At 38.6% G+C, this 18,554-nt stretch overlaps 1 protein-coding gene across 10 annotated transcripts in view; it reads left to right on the forward strand.

Moving 5' to 3' along the window:
• The window catches only part of LOC110463904 (cAMP-specific 3',5'-cyclic phosphodiesterase 4C-like), a 382,464-nt gene that overhangs the window by 234,786 nt on the left and 129,124 nt on the right, over positions 1–18,554 (forward strand). The window contains exon 1 of one of the 10 annotated variants that reach the window (XM_021518839.1): positions 3,592–3,653. The exons of the other annotated variants lie outside the window; for them this stretch is intronic. The gene's annotated coding sequence lies outside the window, so the exon portion shown is untranslated. Of the gene's footprint in view, positions 1–3,591; positions 3,654–18,554 lie in introns of those variants that run through there. 10 annotated transcript variants of the gene reach the window in all.

Consider the following 18,554-nt stretch of genomic DNA (forward strand, 5'->3'; position numbering starts at 1 on the left):
AATTGAGGTTTCTCTTGTGAAACCAATTTCTATTATAAATACTTACCACAGTCATTAGGTGAGTTCCCTCCCAGCCTCCCCTTGTCTCCTTGGCTCTCACTTTTTTGGGCTTTGGAATTATGAAGTGGGAAGCATGGCTTCGTGTCTTAAATCACGTGCGTGAATACTGCCGTCTGATTGGTGGGTTTCCCAGGGGTTCCCCATGGGGGGAAAAATTCTTTATTTACGTATGTAAAGAGCCAAGTAAGGTTGGAATATGCATTATAATGACTGGGGTAAGTATTTATAATAGAAATTGGTTTCACAAGAGAAACCTCAAATTTATAGTGCAAATTTTAGTTCTCAAAAACAGTGTTTTCAATGTATCAGCATAAAAGTTAGAATAATTACTACATTGATTGCTTTGTAAGATAATTGGTACCATCTGGCACCAAACACGCCTTCATGGACCAACTGGTGGAAATATCTCAATGCGATGAAGCAGCCTCAGTCATATTATGGTATAAGGTGGTAAGAGTTATCTCCCTTACATAGTAGTAGTAGTTTTCCTGTGTTAAGTGGAGGGAAGATGACACACTCTCACAGCTATTACTGTTTGTAGAATGTACCCACAATTTAATACAGATACTCTACTTAAAATCTTTTAAAATTCTTTTCCACTTTTACATAATTTATACTTGCCACCTTTTTAAATTTTCATGGGAGACATTCGGTATACTCAAAATTAAAACATAAATAAAATGTTGGTCATTCAGGTGCCATCATAAGATCTTAGAAAACAGGAATAGGTTAGCAAAGTCACTGGTCTAAAATACTAAATTTAAGGGTCTAAAATCGGGAGTCTCCCTCCTACATAGGGAGAGTTGGCAAGTATGATAATTGGAATAGACTGAAATATAAAAGCAGGCCACAGAGGACATTTCTGTACCGTAATGTGGTACTTAAGACCCTTACAGGCCACTGTACCGTAATGTGGTACTTAAGACCCTCATTTCTGTACCGTAATGTGGTACTTAAGACCCTGATGTGTTGAATTATTTGTTAAGGTTTACTTGTTTGTTTTGGGGAGATTCTGAAATATTCCAAAAGCATAAAACATATTTCAAACAGAAAATTCTGTGTGAAAGGGATGAATTCATCAGAAAATATCAGTTATCAAAAACAAATTGGATCCTACTGATTCTGTTCTAGAACATAAATGACGTGAGAATTCACTGGTAAGTGTGATGAAGTGTATAAAGGCCCAGGTCGGAGAATGTCGGAGATTTAACGATAATCAATCAATAAAAAAAATAGTGTCAAACAATCGATTTCCAGGTCAAGATTCCGGTGTAATAAAAACACGTACTCGGAGAAATGTGTGCTTCAGTTGGGAAGGTTCTCAGCGATTTTTTGCCTGAAGGAGGAATTAAATTCAGTTTTGTTGTCACGATAATAAGGACAAAAAACGAGTTTCATTAAACAGAAATGAAAAATAAAAAGCGCAGCACAGGTTTTCAACATCACCTCCATGAAGGAACAGCTCTCTATCTGAGTAGAGACATGGGGAGATGCCAAGCGACGACTCTTTAAGATCAAAATCTTAGGAGCCGTACAGGTAGAAATGGATACAGAAGTACACTGTACATGATATTCTAGCAAAAAGATTGGATAAGGCATGACAGGAACATCACAAAAACCTATTTTTGACTTGCCTACCGGTGTGTTGTTCATCGTTCGTAGCGGAATTGTGGAGTCGGGTAAAGGAAAGTTATGTGAATGATAATGGCTGTCTCTGTAGGGAGGTGACCTTGAATCATCTAGATCATTGCTTTACTGGTGAGTGGAATGCTTAATATTCGGGGAGGATAATCACCAAAAGGAAAACATGTAACAAAATAAAGTGTAAACATTCATGCAAAAATGGAAAGGACAATCCCCTAAAAGGGAAGCGTATTAGTAAAGAAACAAACATGAATGCAAAAAGTGAAGCAAAATGAAAGTCCAAGGAAAACCAGGTGGAAAGGTCACTCAGACAAACGTGTTTGTGATCAGGATTTATTGAAAGTGCAGTAATCCAAAAGCGAAAAGTGAACTTTATATGTTGTTTGAAGGGTGGTCAGTGACTTGTGCTATTTGACCCCTGACCTTTGTACGCTGACCTCTCCCAGGTGATAAGTGTGTACTGTCATTGGAGGACACAACGAGACACGAGGAAATATATGTTGGATCCGTAATAGATGGGACAGCACCGTACAAAGACAACGCAGGTAAGTGTCTTCTTTGTTATACATTGTATATATAGGGTTTTTTTCTGTGTAATGCTATTTTTTTCTTTTGTTATTTTAAAGAAGAGATCGGGAAAAATTAAACATCCAAACATTTTTGTACAGTTTTGCAAAAGTCTCAACCTTCGTACCATTTGATTAATACTATTGCACCTTATTGAAAAAAGGGTTATCATATTCTAAATTCAACATGTGTTAATGGTAAGGCATCCGTAAAATAAAGGTTGAAAATAAAAGTCTCAAAATTATCCTGACATGTGGCAGGAATTGTTGTCCTAGACATTCGGCTATACCAAACCTCACTAGAATTGTCTATACAGTCATCAGAAAGTCAAAACTTAGTTCACAGAAATAAAGCCTGGCTCTGGATTTCCCATAATTATAAAACAACAACAAAATTTTACATTCAGTAATTATTTGAGTGACAGCTTTGTGATAAACTGAAAAACTGTTGTATCTCTCTGGTAATGGAGTTAATGGATTGAATGAACAGTTCAAGTAATTTCTTAACAAATTACTGTGTGTCTATAGAAATATTCTTGTTCATGATAGGTGACTTTTATGGACAAGGTAAGAAACGATACTGAATCACTATGGTATGTCACTATAGACAGGGTCAGAAACGATACTGAATCACTATGGTATGTCACTATAGACAGCGTCAGAAACAATACTGAATCACTATGGTATGTCACTATAGACAGGGTCAGAAACAATACTGAATCACTATGGTATGTCAGCATAGACAGGGTCAGAAACGATACTGAATCACTATGGTATATCACTATAGACAGGGTCAGAAACGATACTGAATCACTATGGTATGTCAGCATAGACAGGGTCAGAAACGATACTGAATCACTATGGTATGTCACTATAGACAGCGTCAGAAACAATACTGAATCACTATGGTATGTCACTATAGACAGGGTCAGAAACGATACTAAATCACTATGGTATGTCACTATAGACAGGGTAAGAAACAATACTGAATCACTATGGTATGTCACTATAGACAGGGTCAGAAACGATACTGAATCACTATGGTGTGATGTAAGGGAGGTAACTCCATCGCCCTTCTAACAGAGTAAATTGATGCTGACAGTTTCAGCTGTGAATTGTTTGTAAGTAATCAACACTCATATATAGTATGTACAAAGCTTGGAAATGGAAACTGAGCTATTATTAGTTGATAGACCTGCCTGATAATGTCTGTAAACTTACACCACTTATCATCAGCTCTGTTCACGTCATGCCTCGAGAAGTTACATGTAAACTATGACGAGGGAATGTGTTTACTTGTGTTTCTGACAAGCTTGTACAAAATTAGGACGTAGATCTTGATTGGCTGCCATTAGTTTGGAAGCATCGTCATTTCCACGTAACGTGAGTAAATGTTTATTTTTTCTTAAAATCTTTTTCTGCTTTCGAGAGATCAATATCAAGTATTTAATTTTCCGATGAACAAGAAACTTAGCAGCATAGTTATCTATGATAATATATCTGTAACTTCATGACTCTGACACATGTTATAGGGGAATAAGTATGGGAACTCGGTCAGCATGGATTATCACCTACACTCGATTCAAATAGCATTAAGCTTGTGATTAGCCACTAATCGGATTGGCCTTGATTTACATTTGGATCAAATCCAATTTAATGACATAAATGGAAAAAAGGCAATATTGCATATTTATTTTTTTAAACCGATTCATTTGCAAAACAGCATTTTGAAGGCAATAAAATAATTTTATAAAAATCTGATCAAAATGTTTTAATTAAGTAAACATTAATTAATTATTTTAGGACTACATTTTTCATAGTCTGACTTTTCTAGTTGTTTGTCATGAATACGTTTCATTTCAATATACAGCTTACTGGAACATGCTCATCTGGTTACACATATCAGCCAAAAGACCTATGTGTGTAGTACTTAAAAATCTGTTGCCCTTGAAACATTTGATTAGTAGTTTTATGGATAAATAAAGTGTGGGGTAAACATGATGGTGAATATATTTGACTGTCATAATTTATTGACTGTGGGTCAGATTGAGTGCTGCTATCTGAATTGTTTATATGCTTGCTGCACAGTTTGTGGTGTAGATTATATGGTCATATAAACCCACACAGGTTTTACCTGTTAGAGAAACAGACTCTAAATGTTCAAAACTGTTTACCCCAAAAAAATCATTTAAATGGTGCTAATACAAATTTGGTGTTTTAAAATAATTTCTTTAAATTTATGGAAAATTACAAACAGTATTGTCAAGGTTTTTATTTTTTTAGTTGTCTATTATCTATGAAATATTAAATACACTCAGAATCTGAATTCATAATGTTAAAGTATGTCACACAGTGTATACACATATTGTAGTATGTCGAGTACACACAGGGTATACACATATTATAGTATGTCGGGTACACACAGGGTATACACATATTATAGTATGTCGAGTACACACAGGATATACACATATTATAGTATATCGAGTACACACAGGGTATACACATTGTAGTATGTCGAGTACACACAGGGTATACACATATTATAGTATGTCGGGGACACACAGGGTATACACATATTATAGTATGTCGGGTACACACAGGGGATACACATATTATAGTATGTCGAGTACACACAGGATATACACATATTATAGTATGTCGAGTACACATTGTGGTATGTCGAGTACACACAGGGTATACACATATTGTAGTATGTCGAGTACACACAGGGTATACGCATATTATAGTATGTCGAGTACACACAGGGTATTCACATATTATAGTATGTCGGGTACACACAGGGGATACACATATTATAGTATGTCGGGTACACACAGTGTATACACATATTATAGTATGTCGAGTACACATTGTGGTATGTCGAGTACACACAGGGTATACACATATTATAGTATGTCGGGGACACACAGGGTATACACATATTATAGTATGTCGAGGACACACAGGGTATACACATTGTAGTATGTCGAGTAAACACAGGGTATACACATATTATAGTATGTCGAGTACTCACAGGGTATACACATATTATAGTATGTCGAGTACTCACAGGGTATACACATATTATAGTATGTCGAGGACACACAGGGTATACACATTGTAGTATGTCGAGTAAACACAGGGTATACACATATTATAGTATGTCGAGTACTCACAGGGTATACACATATTATAGTATGTCGAGTACACACAGGGTATACACAGAGTATAGTATGTCGAGTACACACAGGGTATACACATTGTAGTATGTCGAGTACACACAGGGTATACACATATCGTAGTTTGTCGAGTACACACAGAGTATACACATTGTAGTATGTCAAGTACACACAGGGTACACACAGAGTATACACATATCGTAGTTTGTCGAGTACACACAGGGTATACACAGAGTATACACAGAGTATACACAGAGTATACACATATCGTTGTATGTCAAGCTGTCTCTATTTCCCTCACTAAATTTCACGTTGTCACATTGTCATAATAAAAGCTGATAATTTCCGTTTTGGTATTAAAAGAGAAAGTTGAGACTGATGTGATACGTGACCTTATAAAACGAAGCATTGATTTGTTCCCAGTAACTAATTAGAGGCAGCTATATTCTACAGTAATGGCTTTGGGGGCTCAAAACCCTAGTACTATAGCCATAAATCTCAATTTCGTTAAGCCATAAGAATTGATTGTTGAAGGAAAGCTAGGGGGCTGAGATTTTTGTAATGGCCTATTCCCAAACCTAATTTTCCCCTGGTCCTGTCACTTAATGAAGATGAGGAGGAAACATAGCTGAAGAGATATTTATATAGCATGGGCGAGATATTGTTTCAGTTAATGCTGTTCAATGTTGTTTTCAGGATATTGTTGTTACAAAGTAAGTTGTTGTGGCAATGATATTTTGAATCATTTTTTAGAGAACGTGAAAAGTTTTGTAAATATGACTAGGATCTGGTTCAGTTATATTCACGAAATAAGATTTTATGATTTGGCAAAAAAATGTTACCAATTATATACTAACATATATATAAAGAGGACTTGTGTACTGGTTCCAATTATTAAGTATTTCAAGATGCTAAATCCATGTACATTTAGTCCAAATTTGTATTTACTTGTAGCAGTTATTTATTATTAGTTATCACTGTTCCCAACATGTAACCCTGTCATTTAGTTATCACTGTAAAAAGTACCAACTTGTAACCCTGTCATCTAGTTATCACTATAAAAAGTACCAACTTGTATCCCTGTCATTTAGTTATAACTCAGTTACCAACATGTAACCCTGTCAATAAGGCATCACTGTTTCCAACATGTAACCCTGTCAATAAGGTATTACTGTTACCAACATGTTACCCTGTTAATAAGTTATTTCCATATCTCATCAATGAGTTGAAGCTGTTTAATTATGATCTACCTTAGTGCAAGATTCTTTCATTTGTTTGTTTTTATTGATCTTATTATATGTTTCCAAATCAATATCCTCAGAATTTAATTATACAATATTGAATTTATATCATATATATATGGCAAAGAAGTAATAATGCGTGATTATTGTTGGAGGCTGATGACGGCTTAGGCTACCGATTGCAGCTTAAAACTGTACTTTTATTTGTACATAGAGATTTCTCAATCTGTCTTCTCCTGATAAAGGAGTTCCAATATAAAAGGATCCGTCTGCTCAAAGAAAAGTTAATTTGAGGAAACATTCTCGTAGATGGATATGGCAAATTAGTTGCATAAGGATACTTTGCACTTTACATTAAATTGCCTATGACAGTCAAGAATCATTTGGATCATGATCTGAAGCAAATGTTCACATCAGCTGCTACTAAGATGTAGCCAATGCCATTGCTTTCAGATGTTGAAGTCTATGGGTAACATATATTTATAATTACCATCTAATGAAGTTCCTTGACATGCTGTCTCATTGGTTTCCTGGGCAGTTACATGTAAATACCATCAGCTAGATTAACAGATGTCGAGTGTCATTAAGAGACTGGTATATACCCACACACCGATACCGCATGACTGGATTATTAAATACATTACGCCCTTCTGTTTGGCTGGGTCAAATATTCCTTCTGACAGTAATGACGTTTTTCTCACATGCCTGTCTTTGTTTGATAGAACTGACCAGAGGGAAAGGGAGGGGTTAAAGAAATCTCACTATAGTTCATATGCATAACGTCACATAGGCCCAATAAGGATGTGATGTCACAAAGTTTAAAAACAAATGTCAATGTTCCAATACCAGAGCTGTTGACATGATTATGCTGAAAAATAAAACGTAATAACTGATTAATCAGCAAGATATGGGATTAATTTTCGATACAAAACGTTTGTCAAAATAGGGTTTGCTAAATGTTGCTGACTGGTTTGTGTTTTTGTTTCTGAATACATTTTGGTGACCAGAGTTAGACAAAAATACTCTTTCATGTCCAGGGGTATAGTTCAGGTCAAAATGTTTCCAATGATTGTCCAAAATAATTTCAAAGTATTTAGCTGTTGAGCCTGTATGACTGTCTCAGGAGGACTGTTCCATATATCAACAGTTCTTTAACCAAATAATGTAATTAAGTTTGTTTGTTTTTTGTTTGTACATTTTTCTTACATTCCACATATTTTGCTGATATGACCTGAAGATTTAGTATACTTTACCCTTGACAAATCCTTGTAAAGCTCTTCAGTTCTGCTTTGTCATCAAGTGGCTGTAACGAACCTTCAATGAGCTGAAATGACCACTTACCACTGCACTGATCTGGTTCGTTTGTCTTTAATTTACCAGCTAACAGATAATGAAATTAGTGCCGGTCTAATCATGAAAGAACCAGGCTGTCTCAGCTTCCATGGAGTCTCTTGTACAGTCCATTAGGTCAGCTCTGTAACTCGTCCACTTCCCACAAAAGTGATTCTGTTACACTATTGTTATGGTCTTGCTACATGCAGCATACAGTGGCTGGGTAGGCAAGTGGGGAGTTGGGGGTTTCCCAGGGGTTTCTAAAACCCCTCTTTCGAACATTTTTTTCTTCAAATTTATGTAATCAGTGAATTCTTTACAAGATTATAGATTCAAGATCCATATGTTGCTAAGCACTGTTAGATGATGAGTATTTTCATTATAATTGTAAAGCTGAGTGGACAAAGAGGAAGCTATACTTTATAACCAACAATGTGTTCTATAGCTTGTAGCCACTGACTGGGTAGTGGATTCCATGTTTATCAACCTTAAGTTCATCTCAGGATTACTGACCTGATTGTCACGGCCACTACGTTCAGACCGACATGTTGACCATTCTTTTTTCTTGTCCACCACTGTCCAGAACTGCAGCATGCGACAATATGATGGATGATTTGTGATATGTTCTCTCTCTGGAGCTTGGCCTTACAGTTCAGCTGTCAGATCAGATTTGTTTTCCATGGAGTCTGGCTTCATGTAGAGTGTGTGTTTGAAACATTAATCTCTAATCATGAGTACTGGCATTGTAATTACAATAACTCCACTCATTGGGAAGTGCAGAGAGAAAGTGATTTGTCAGATATAGAGCACTGACGTATTCACCTTGTCATACACATTTGACCTTTGTTTACCTCCATAGATCACAGATTTAATTCCATACCTGTATTAATTCATTCTTATTGAATTGAAACTTGTCTAAACATAAGAACATAGTGACACCTGTCTTAACAAGGTAACAGATGGACACCTATTTAAACAAAACAATGCAGTGACACATGTCTAAACAGAACACCACAATGACACCTGTCTAAACATCACATCACAGTGATACTTGTCTAAACGGAACATCACAGTGACACCTGTCTAAACAGAACATCACAGTGACACCTGTCTAAACAGAATATCACAGTGATACCTGTCTAAACAGAACATCACAGTGACACCTGTCTAAACAGAACATCAGCTCTGTAGACTGTACTAGAACAGCATATTTCTGTATGACATACATGTCCTATGGTGTGATATGGCTGGTCCCTGTTTCTCCCTTACCGTACCCGCTACTAGACTGTACTAGAACATGTTTCTATATGACACACATGTCCTATGGTGTGATATTGCTGTTCCCTGTTACTCCCTTACCGTACCAGCTACTAGACTGTACTAGAACATGTTTCTATATGACATACATGTCCTATGGTGTGATATTGCTGTTCCCTGTTACTCCCTTACCGTACCAGCTCCTACACTGTACTAGAACAGCATATTTCTGTATAAACATACATGTCCTATGGTGAGATATGGCTGGGCCCTGTTACTCCCTTTCTTTACCAGCTCCTAGACTGTACTAGAACATGTTACTATATGACATACATGTCCTATGGCGTGATATGGCTGGTCCCTGTTACTCCCTTACTGTACCAGCTCCTAGACTGTACTAAAACAGCATGTTTCTGTATGACATACATGTCCTATGGTGTGATATTGCTGCTCCCTGTTACTCCCTTACCGTATCAGCTCCTAGACTGTACTAGAACATGTTTCTGTATGACATATATGTGCTATGGTGAGATATGGCTGTCCCTGTTACTCCCTTACTGTACCAGCTCCTAGACTGTACTAGAACAGCATATTTCTGTATGACATACATTTCCTATGGTGTGATATGGCTGGTCCCTATTTCTCCCCTACTGTACCAGCTCCTACACAGTACTAGAACAGCATATTTCTGTATGACATACATTTCCTATGGTGTGATATGGCTGGTCCCTATTACTCCCTTACTGTACCAGCTCCTACACAGTACTAGAACAGCATATTTCTGTATAAACATACATGTCCTATGGTGAGATATGGCTGCTCCCTGATATTCCCTTACTGTACCAGCTCCTAGACTGTACTAGAACAGCATATTTCTGTATAACATACATGTCCTATGGTGTGATATGGCTGCTCCCTGATATTCCCTTACTGTTCCAGCTCCTAGACTGTACTAGAACAGCATATTTCTGTATGACATACATGTCCTATGGTGAGATATGGCTGGTCCCTGTTACTCCCTTACTGTACCAGCTCCTACACTGTACTAGAACAGCATATTTCTGTATGACATACATGTCCTATGGTGTGATATGGCTGGTCCCTGTTACTCCCTTACTGTACCAGCTCCTAGACTGTACTAGAACAGCATATTTCTGTATGACATACATGTCCTATGGTGAGATATGGCTGGTCCCTGTTACTCCCTTACTGTACCAGCTCCTAGACTGTACTAGAACAGCATATTTCTGTATGACATACATGTCCTATGGTGAGATATGGCTGGTCCCTGTTACTCCCTTACTGTACCAGCTCCTAGACTGTACTAGAACAGCATATTTCTGTATGACATACATGTCCTATGGTGAGATATGGCTGGTCCCTGTTACTCCCTTACTGTACCAGCTCCTAGACTGTACTAGAACAGCATATTTCTGTATGACATACATGTCCTATGGTGAGATATGGCTGGTCCCTGTTACTCCCTTACTGTACCAGCTCCTAGACTGTACTAGAACAGCATATTTCTGTATGACATACATGTCCTATGGTGAGATATGGCTGGTCCCTGTTACTCCCTTACTGTACCAGCTCCTAGACTGTACTAGAACAGCATATTTCTGTATGACATACATGTCCTATGGTGAGATATGGCTGGTCCCTGTTACTCCCTTACTGTACCAGCTCCTAGACTGTACTAGAACAGCATATTTCTGTATGACATACATGTCCTATGGTGAGATATGGCTGGTCCCTGTTACTCCCTTACTGTACCAGCTCCTAGACTGTACTAGAACAGCATATTTCTGTATGACATACATGTCCTATGGTGAGATATGGCTGGTCCCTGTTACTCCCTTACTGTACCAGCTCCTAGACTGTACTAGAACAGCATATTTCTGTATGACATACATGTCCTATGGTGAGATATGGCTGGTCCCTGTTACTCCCTTACTGTACCAGCTCCTAGACTGTACTAGAACAGCATATTTCTGTATGACATACATGTCCTATGGTGAGATATGGCTGGTCCCTGTTACTCCCTTACTGTACCAGCTCCTAGACTGTACTAGAACAGCATATTTCTGTATGACATACATGTCCTATGGTGAGATATGGCTGGTCCCTGTTACTCCCTTACTGTACCAGCTCCTAGACTGTACTAGAACAGCATATTTCTGTATGACATACATGTCCTATGGTGAGATATGGCTGGTCCCTGTTACTCCCTTACTGTACCAGCTCCTAGACTGTACTAGAACAGCATATTTCTGTATGACATACATGTCCTATGGTGAGATATGGCTGGTCCCTGTTACTCCCTTACTGTACCAGCTCCTAGACTGTACTAGAACAGCATATTTCTGTATGACATACATGTCCTATGGTGAGATATGGCTGGTCCCTGTTACTCCCTTACTGTACCAGCTCCTAGACTGTACTAGAACAGCATATTTCTGTATGACATACATGTCCTATGGTGAGATATGGCTGGTCCCTGTTACTCCCTTACTGTACCAGCTCCTAGACTGTACTAGAACAGCATATTTCTGTATGACATACATGTCCTATGGTGAGATATGGCTGGTCCCTGTTACTCCCTTACTGTACCAGCTCCTAGACTGTACTAGAACAGCATATTTCTGTATGACATACATGTCCTATGGTGAGATATGGCTGGTCCCTGTTACTCCCTTACTGTACCAGCTCCTAGACTGTACTAGAACAGCATATTTCTGTATGACATACATGTCCTATGGTGAGATATGGCTGGTCCCTGTTACTCCCTTACTGTACCAGCTCCTAGACTGTACTAGAACAGCATATTTCTGTATGACATACATGTCCTATGGTGAGATATGGCTGGTCCCTGTTACTCCCTTACTGTACCAGCTCCTAGACTGTACTAGAACAGCATATTTCTGTATGACATACATGTCCTATGGTGAGATATGGCTGGTCCCTGTTACTCCCTTACTGTACCAGCTCCTAGACTGTACTAGAACAGCATATTTCTGTATGACATACATGTCCTATGGTGAGATATGGCTGGTCCCTGTTACTCCCTTACTGTACCAGCTCCTAGACTGTACTAGAACAGCATATTTCTGTATGACATACATGTCCTATGGTGAGATATGGCTGGTCCCTGTTACTCCCTTACTGTACCAGCTCCTAGACTGTACTAGAACAGCATATTTCTGTATGACATACATGTCCTATGGTGAGATATGGCTGGTCCCTGTTACTCCCTTACTGTACCAGCTCCTAGACTGTACTAGAACAGCATATTTCTGTATGACATACATGTCCTATGGTGAGATATGGCTGGTCCCTGTTACTCCCTTACTGTACCAGCTCCTAGACTGTACTAGAACAGCATATTTCTGTATGACATACATGTCCTATGGTGAGATATGGCTGGTCCCTGTTACTCCCTTACTGTACCAGCTCCTAGACTGTACTAGAACAGCATATTTCTGTATGACATACATGTCCTATGGTGAGATATGGCTGGTCCCTGTTACTCCCTTACTGTACCAGCTCCTAGACTGTACTAGAACAGCATATTTCTGTATGACATACATGTCCTATGGTGAGATATGGCTGGTCCCTGTTACTCCCTTACTGTACCAGCTCCTAGACTGTACTAGAACAGCATATTTCTGTATGACATACATGTCCTATGGTGAGATATGGCTGGTCCCTGTTACTCCCTTACTGTACCAGCTCCTAGACTGTACTAGAACAGCATATTTCTGTATGACATACATGTCCTATGGTGAGATATGGCTGGTCCCTGTTACTCCCTTACTGTACCAGCTCCTAGACTGTACTAGAACAGCATATTTCTGTATGACATACATGTCCTATGGTGAGATATGGCTGGTCCCTGTTACTCCCTTACTGTACCAGCTCCTAGACTGTACTAGAACAGCATATTTCTGTATGACATACATGTCCTATGGTGAGATATGGCTGGTCCCTGTTACTCCCTTACTGTACCAGCTCCTAGACTGTACTAGAACAGCATATTTCTGTATGACATACATGTCCTATGGTGAGATATGGCTGGTCCCTGTTACTCCCTTACTGTACCAGCTCCTAGACTGTACTAGAACAGCATATTTCTGTATGACATACATGTCCTATGGTGAGATATGGCTGGTCCCTGTTACTCCCTTACTGTACCAGCTCCTAGACTGTACTAGAACAGCATATTTCTGTATGACATACATGTCCTATGGTGAGATATGGCTGGTCCCTGTTACTCCCTTACTGTACCAGCTCCTAGACTGTACTAGAACAGCATATTTCTGTATGACATACATGTCCTATGGTGAGATATGGCTGGTCCCTGTTACTCCCTTACTGTACCAGCTCCTAGACTGTACTAGAACAGCATATTTCTGTATGACATACATGTCCTATGGTGAGATATGGCTGGTCCCTGTTACTCCCTTACTGTACCAGCTCCTAGACTGTACTAGAACAGCATATTTCTGTATGACATACATGTCCTATGGTGAGATATGGCTGGTCCCTGTTACTCCCTTACTGTACCAGCTCCTAGACTGTACTAGAACAGCATATTTCTGTATGACATACATGTCCTATGGTGAGATATGGCTGGTCCCTGTTACTCCCTTACTGTACCAGCTCCTAGACTGTACTAGAACAGCATATTTCTGTATGACATACATGTCCTATGGTGAGATATGGCTGGTCCCTGTTACTCCCTTACTGTACCAGCTCCTAGACTGTACTAGAACAGCATATTTCTGTATGACATACATGTCCTATGGTGAGATATGGCTGGTCCCTGTTACTCCCTTACTGTACCAGCTCCTAGACTGTACTAGAACAGCATATTTCTGTATGACATACATGTCCTATGGTGAGATATGGCTGGTCCCTGTTACTCCCTTACTGTACCAGCTCCTAGACTGTACTAGAACAGCATATTTCTGTATGACATACATGTCCTATGGTGAGATATGGCTGGTCCCTGTTACTCCCTTACTGTACCAGCTCCTAGACTGTACTAGAACAGCATATTTCTGTATGACATACATGTCCTATGGTGAGATATGGCTGGTCCCTGTTACTCCCTTACTGTACCAGCTCCTAGACTGTACTAGAACAGCATATTTCTGTATGACATACATGTCCTATGGTGAGATATGGCTGGTCCCTGTTACTCCCTTACTGTACCAGCTCCTAGACTGTACTAGAACAGCATATTTCTGTATGACATACATGTCCTATGGTGAGATATGGCTGGTCCCTGTTACTCCCTTACTGTACCAGCTCCTAGACTGTACTAGAACAGCATATTTCTGTATGACATACATGTCCTATGGTGAGATATGGCTGGTCCCTGTTACTCCCTTACTGTACCAGCTCCTAGACTGTACTAGAACAGCATATTTCTGTATGACATACATGTCCTATGGTGAGATATGGCTGGTCCCTGTTACTCCCTTACTGTACCAGCTCCTAGACTGTACTAGAACAGCATATTTCTGTATGACATACATGTCCTATGGTGAGATATGGCTGGTCCCTGTTACTCCCTTACTGTACCAGCTCCTAGACTGTACTAGAACAGCATATTTCTGTATGACATACATGTCCTATGGTGAGATATGGCTGGTCCCTGTTACTCCCTTACTGTACCAGCTCCTAGACTGTACTAGAACAGCATATTTCTGTATGACATACATGTCCTATGGTGAGATATGGCTGGTCCCTGTTACTCCCTTACTGTACCAGCTCCTAGACTGTACTAGAACAGCATATTTCTGTATGACATACATGTCCTATGGTGAGATATGGCTGGTCCCTGTTACTCCCTTACTGTACCAGCTCCTAGACTGTACTAGAACAGCATATTTCTGTATGACATACATGTCCTATGGTGAGATATGGCTGGTCCCTGTTACTCCCTTACTGTACCAGCTCCTAGACTGTACTAGAACAGCATATTTCTGTATGACATACATGTCCTATGGTGAGATATGGCTGGTCCCTGTTACTCCCTTACTGTACCAGCTCCTAGACTGTACTAGAACAGCATATTTCTGTATGACATACATGTCCTATGGTGAGATATGGCTGGTCCCTGTTACTCCCTTACTGTACCAGCTCCTAGACTGTACTAGAACAGCATATTTCTGTATGACATACATGTCCTATGGTGAGATATGGCTGGTCCCTGTTACTCCCTTACTGTACCAGCTCCTAGACTGTACTAGAACAGCATATTTCTGTATGACATACATGTCCTATGGTGAGATATGGCTGGTCCCTGTTACTCCCTTACTGTACCAGCTCCTAGACTGTACTAGAACAGCATATTTCTGTATGACATACATGTCCTATGGTGTGATATTGCTGGTCCCTGTTACTCCCTTACTGTACCAGCTCCTAGACTGTACTAGAACAGCATATTTCTGTATGACATACATGTCCTATGGTGTGATATTGCTGCTCCCTGTTACTCCCTTACTGTACCAGCTCCTAGACTGTACTAGAACAGCATATTTCTGTATGACATACATGTCCTATGGTGTGATGGTCTACGGATGTTTGGTATAACTGTTTTACCTATAATACACCGATAGGGATCAATAAAGTAACTCACCAGTATACAGGGAGAGATGAGGGTAGCAGATTTGTTTAACCTGACTAGTAAGTATTACATGATGGATAATGAAGGTAAGTAGTTATATCATTACTTTGAGGTTGTTAGCGCCAGTGTTACTGCAGTACTACACACAATTAAGTTGGAATTTTCCTGAAGGGATCGAAAAACATTTAGATACTCATCCCTGGTAAATGTGGATAAAAGCTGAAACCCGTTACTGTATCAAAGAGCTTTCATAATACAAACCCTTGTGATTACGTGCCATTTTGGTTAAGATATTATTGAAGGTGTTGCTGACTACATGTATTATCTGGGGATACAAGAAACGTTATTTTTTGTCGTATATATGTAACATATGAAACATAAGCTCTGAAGAGCTATTCTTACCACAGAATGTGATTTGCTACCCAAGAATAAATCTACAGAAGTTTCATGAGCATTACACCCCTCTACAGTAGCTTTGTCACATTAGTGCAGTGAGCATAGATCATTTGTTAATACTAGCTATTTGTATAGCCATATCATTTTAAATGTTACCTCTTTTTAAAAATCTGAATAGGATAGGGGGGGGGGGGGGCTAATTATATTACCCTTATGAGGATTATGGGCAGATAGAGGAAATAGAGGAAATGTGGATGTTCAGATAGAGGGGGCAGGGGAGACAGAAAATATGAATTTCTTTCTTGCAATCAACTGGAGTCGAAAGTATTAAATCACTGTGTTTTGAAAAGTGTAACATTTTCATAATACAATGTATATTACACTACAGTGTTTTGACAGACACAAATTTTAACTAGGACTAATCTTAGCACATCATCTGATTGTCATTATCTACATGCACATTACCTTAAGTTATACAGAGGCTGGGAATGTGACAAATAATAAAACCCATTGGCAATTATTGGACAATGAAGCTAGAGAAACTGAGCATGCATGGGACATCTAAAATCTATTTCATTATTCAAAATGAAAGAGAAAACAATTATTAGCATTCGTTTCATTTTGCATTTAACTTTCTATCAGTGACATTTAGTTAGGACTCTTCAGAGATCCTTTGATGAAACCCTGTTGTTGTTTAATGTTGCTTAAATTCTCGACCAATGTCCCAGGGGAATGTCTACTAGGAAGGAAGGCCTATCAAGTGTCTCATCACTAGGAATGACATTTAGTTAGGACTACTAGGAAGGAAGGCCTATCTGACGGACAGGGGATAATTTGTCTCATCACTAGGAATGACATTTACCTTCATTAAAACATTATCTTCAGCCATAAACACAACTGGTATCCATGGCAATTTTATAACATTTTGAGCAATTTTATGGTAAAATCTTGAGAAAGGACAGTAATGTTGATTGAGGTGGGGGGATTTAATGGTTTATGAATTGTGCTGGTTTGTGGGAAATATGCATAAAGAGATTCGCTAGAAGCAAAATTATATGATTTATTGGTACAACCTAGAAAAAGTGCTTTCCAGACTTGATGATGGTCTCCACTCGGCACCAATACTTCTGGGCTATTTTATGTTATGATGGTTATTTATCAGAGTGTGATTTTTAACATTCAGATTTGTAATTCATTTCCTTCGGTCCTACTCCTAGGGTTATCTTGGTAAACCAGATACATTGTTATTGATAGGATTAATATAAATCATTCATTTGTGAATATAATTTTTGCAGGTTATAAATAATATATATCACAATATTTTCCTCACACCGGATCATTGTTGAACAATATCTAATGTGGAATGACTAGGTAACAAATAATTTTAATGAGACAAACTTTCTGCCATTTGTTCACAATGTGGGAGTATCATGAATTAAGCAATTGCATTAGTATTTTTTCGAATATATTTAACCAAAAAATGTGTCTGTGATTATTTCTTTCATGCGCTCAGATCTTGAATGAATAATTTCTTATAAAATAAATTGCTAAAATACTATTTACAAAAATAGATCTACAGTAATAAACTGTTTTGTACTTGAAATGTTGCCGCTGTTTAGTTAAGGCCGTGTTGATTTGTTGGTGTCATGCTGAGTAATTCTCATCAAAATGTTATTGGCTTAACATTTACACAATCAATAGTGCTACTTTACTACTTTGAAAAATATATCATAAGAATGTCACTTTTTCTGGAAAAATGCTGTTTAAAGATAATTCATTTAACAATCACTTTTGAAGACGGCTAGGGGGAGATAACTTATGTAGCAATCACTGAAATGTAGAGGGGTAAGGGGACATAACTTATGTCTGTAATGTAGAGGGGTAAGGGGACATAACTTATGTAACTATCACTGTAATGTAGAGGGGTAAGGGGACATAACTTATGTAACTATCACTGTAATGTAAATAGGTAGTGGGAGATGAGGGGGAGAAAACTTATATAACTATCACTGTAATGGAGAGGGGCAGGGGGAGATAACTTATGTAACTATCACTGTAAAGAAAATGCATGGGTAAATGGAGATAACTGATGTAGCATATGACCACTAATGGAGAGGGGTAAGGGGTGATAACTTATTTAACTATCACTGTAATGTAAATTGGTAGAGGGAGATAACTGATGTAGCATATGACCACTGCAATGGAGAGGGGCAGGGGGAGATAACTTATGTAACTATCACTG

The sequence above is a fragment of the Mizuhopecten yessoensis genome, unplaced genomic scaffold, assembly GCF_002113885.1.
Source record: "Mizuhopecten yessoensis strain PY_sf001 unplaced genomic scaffold, ASM211388v2 scaffold10941, whole genome shotgun sequence".
Classification (NCBI taxonomy): Eukaryota; Metazoa; Mollusca; class Bivalvia; order Pectinida; family Pectinidae; genus Mizuhopecten; species Mizuhopecten yessoensis.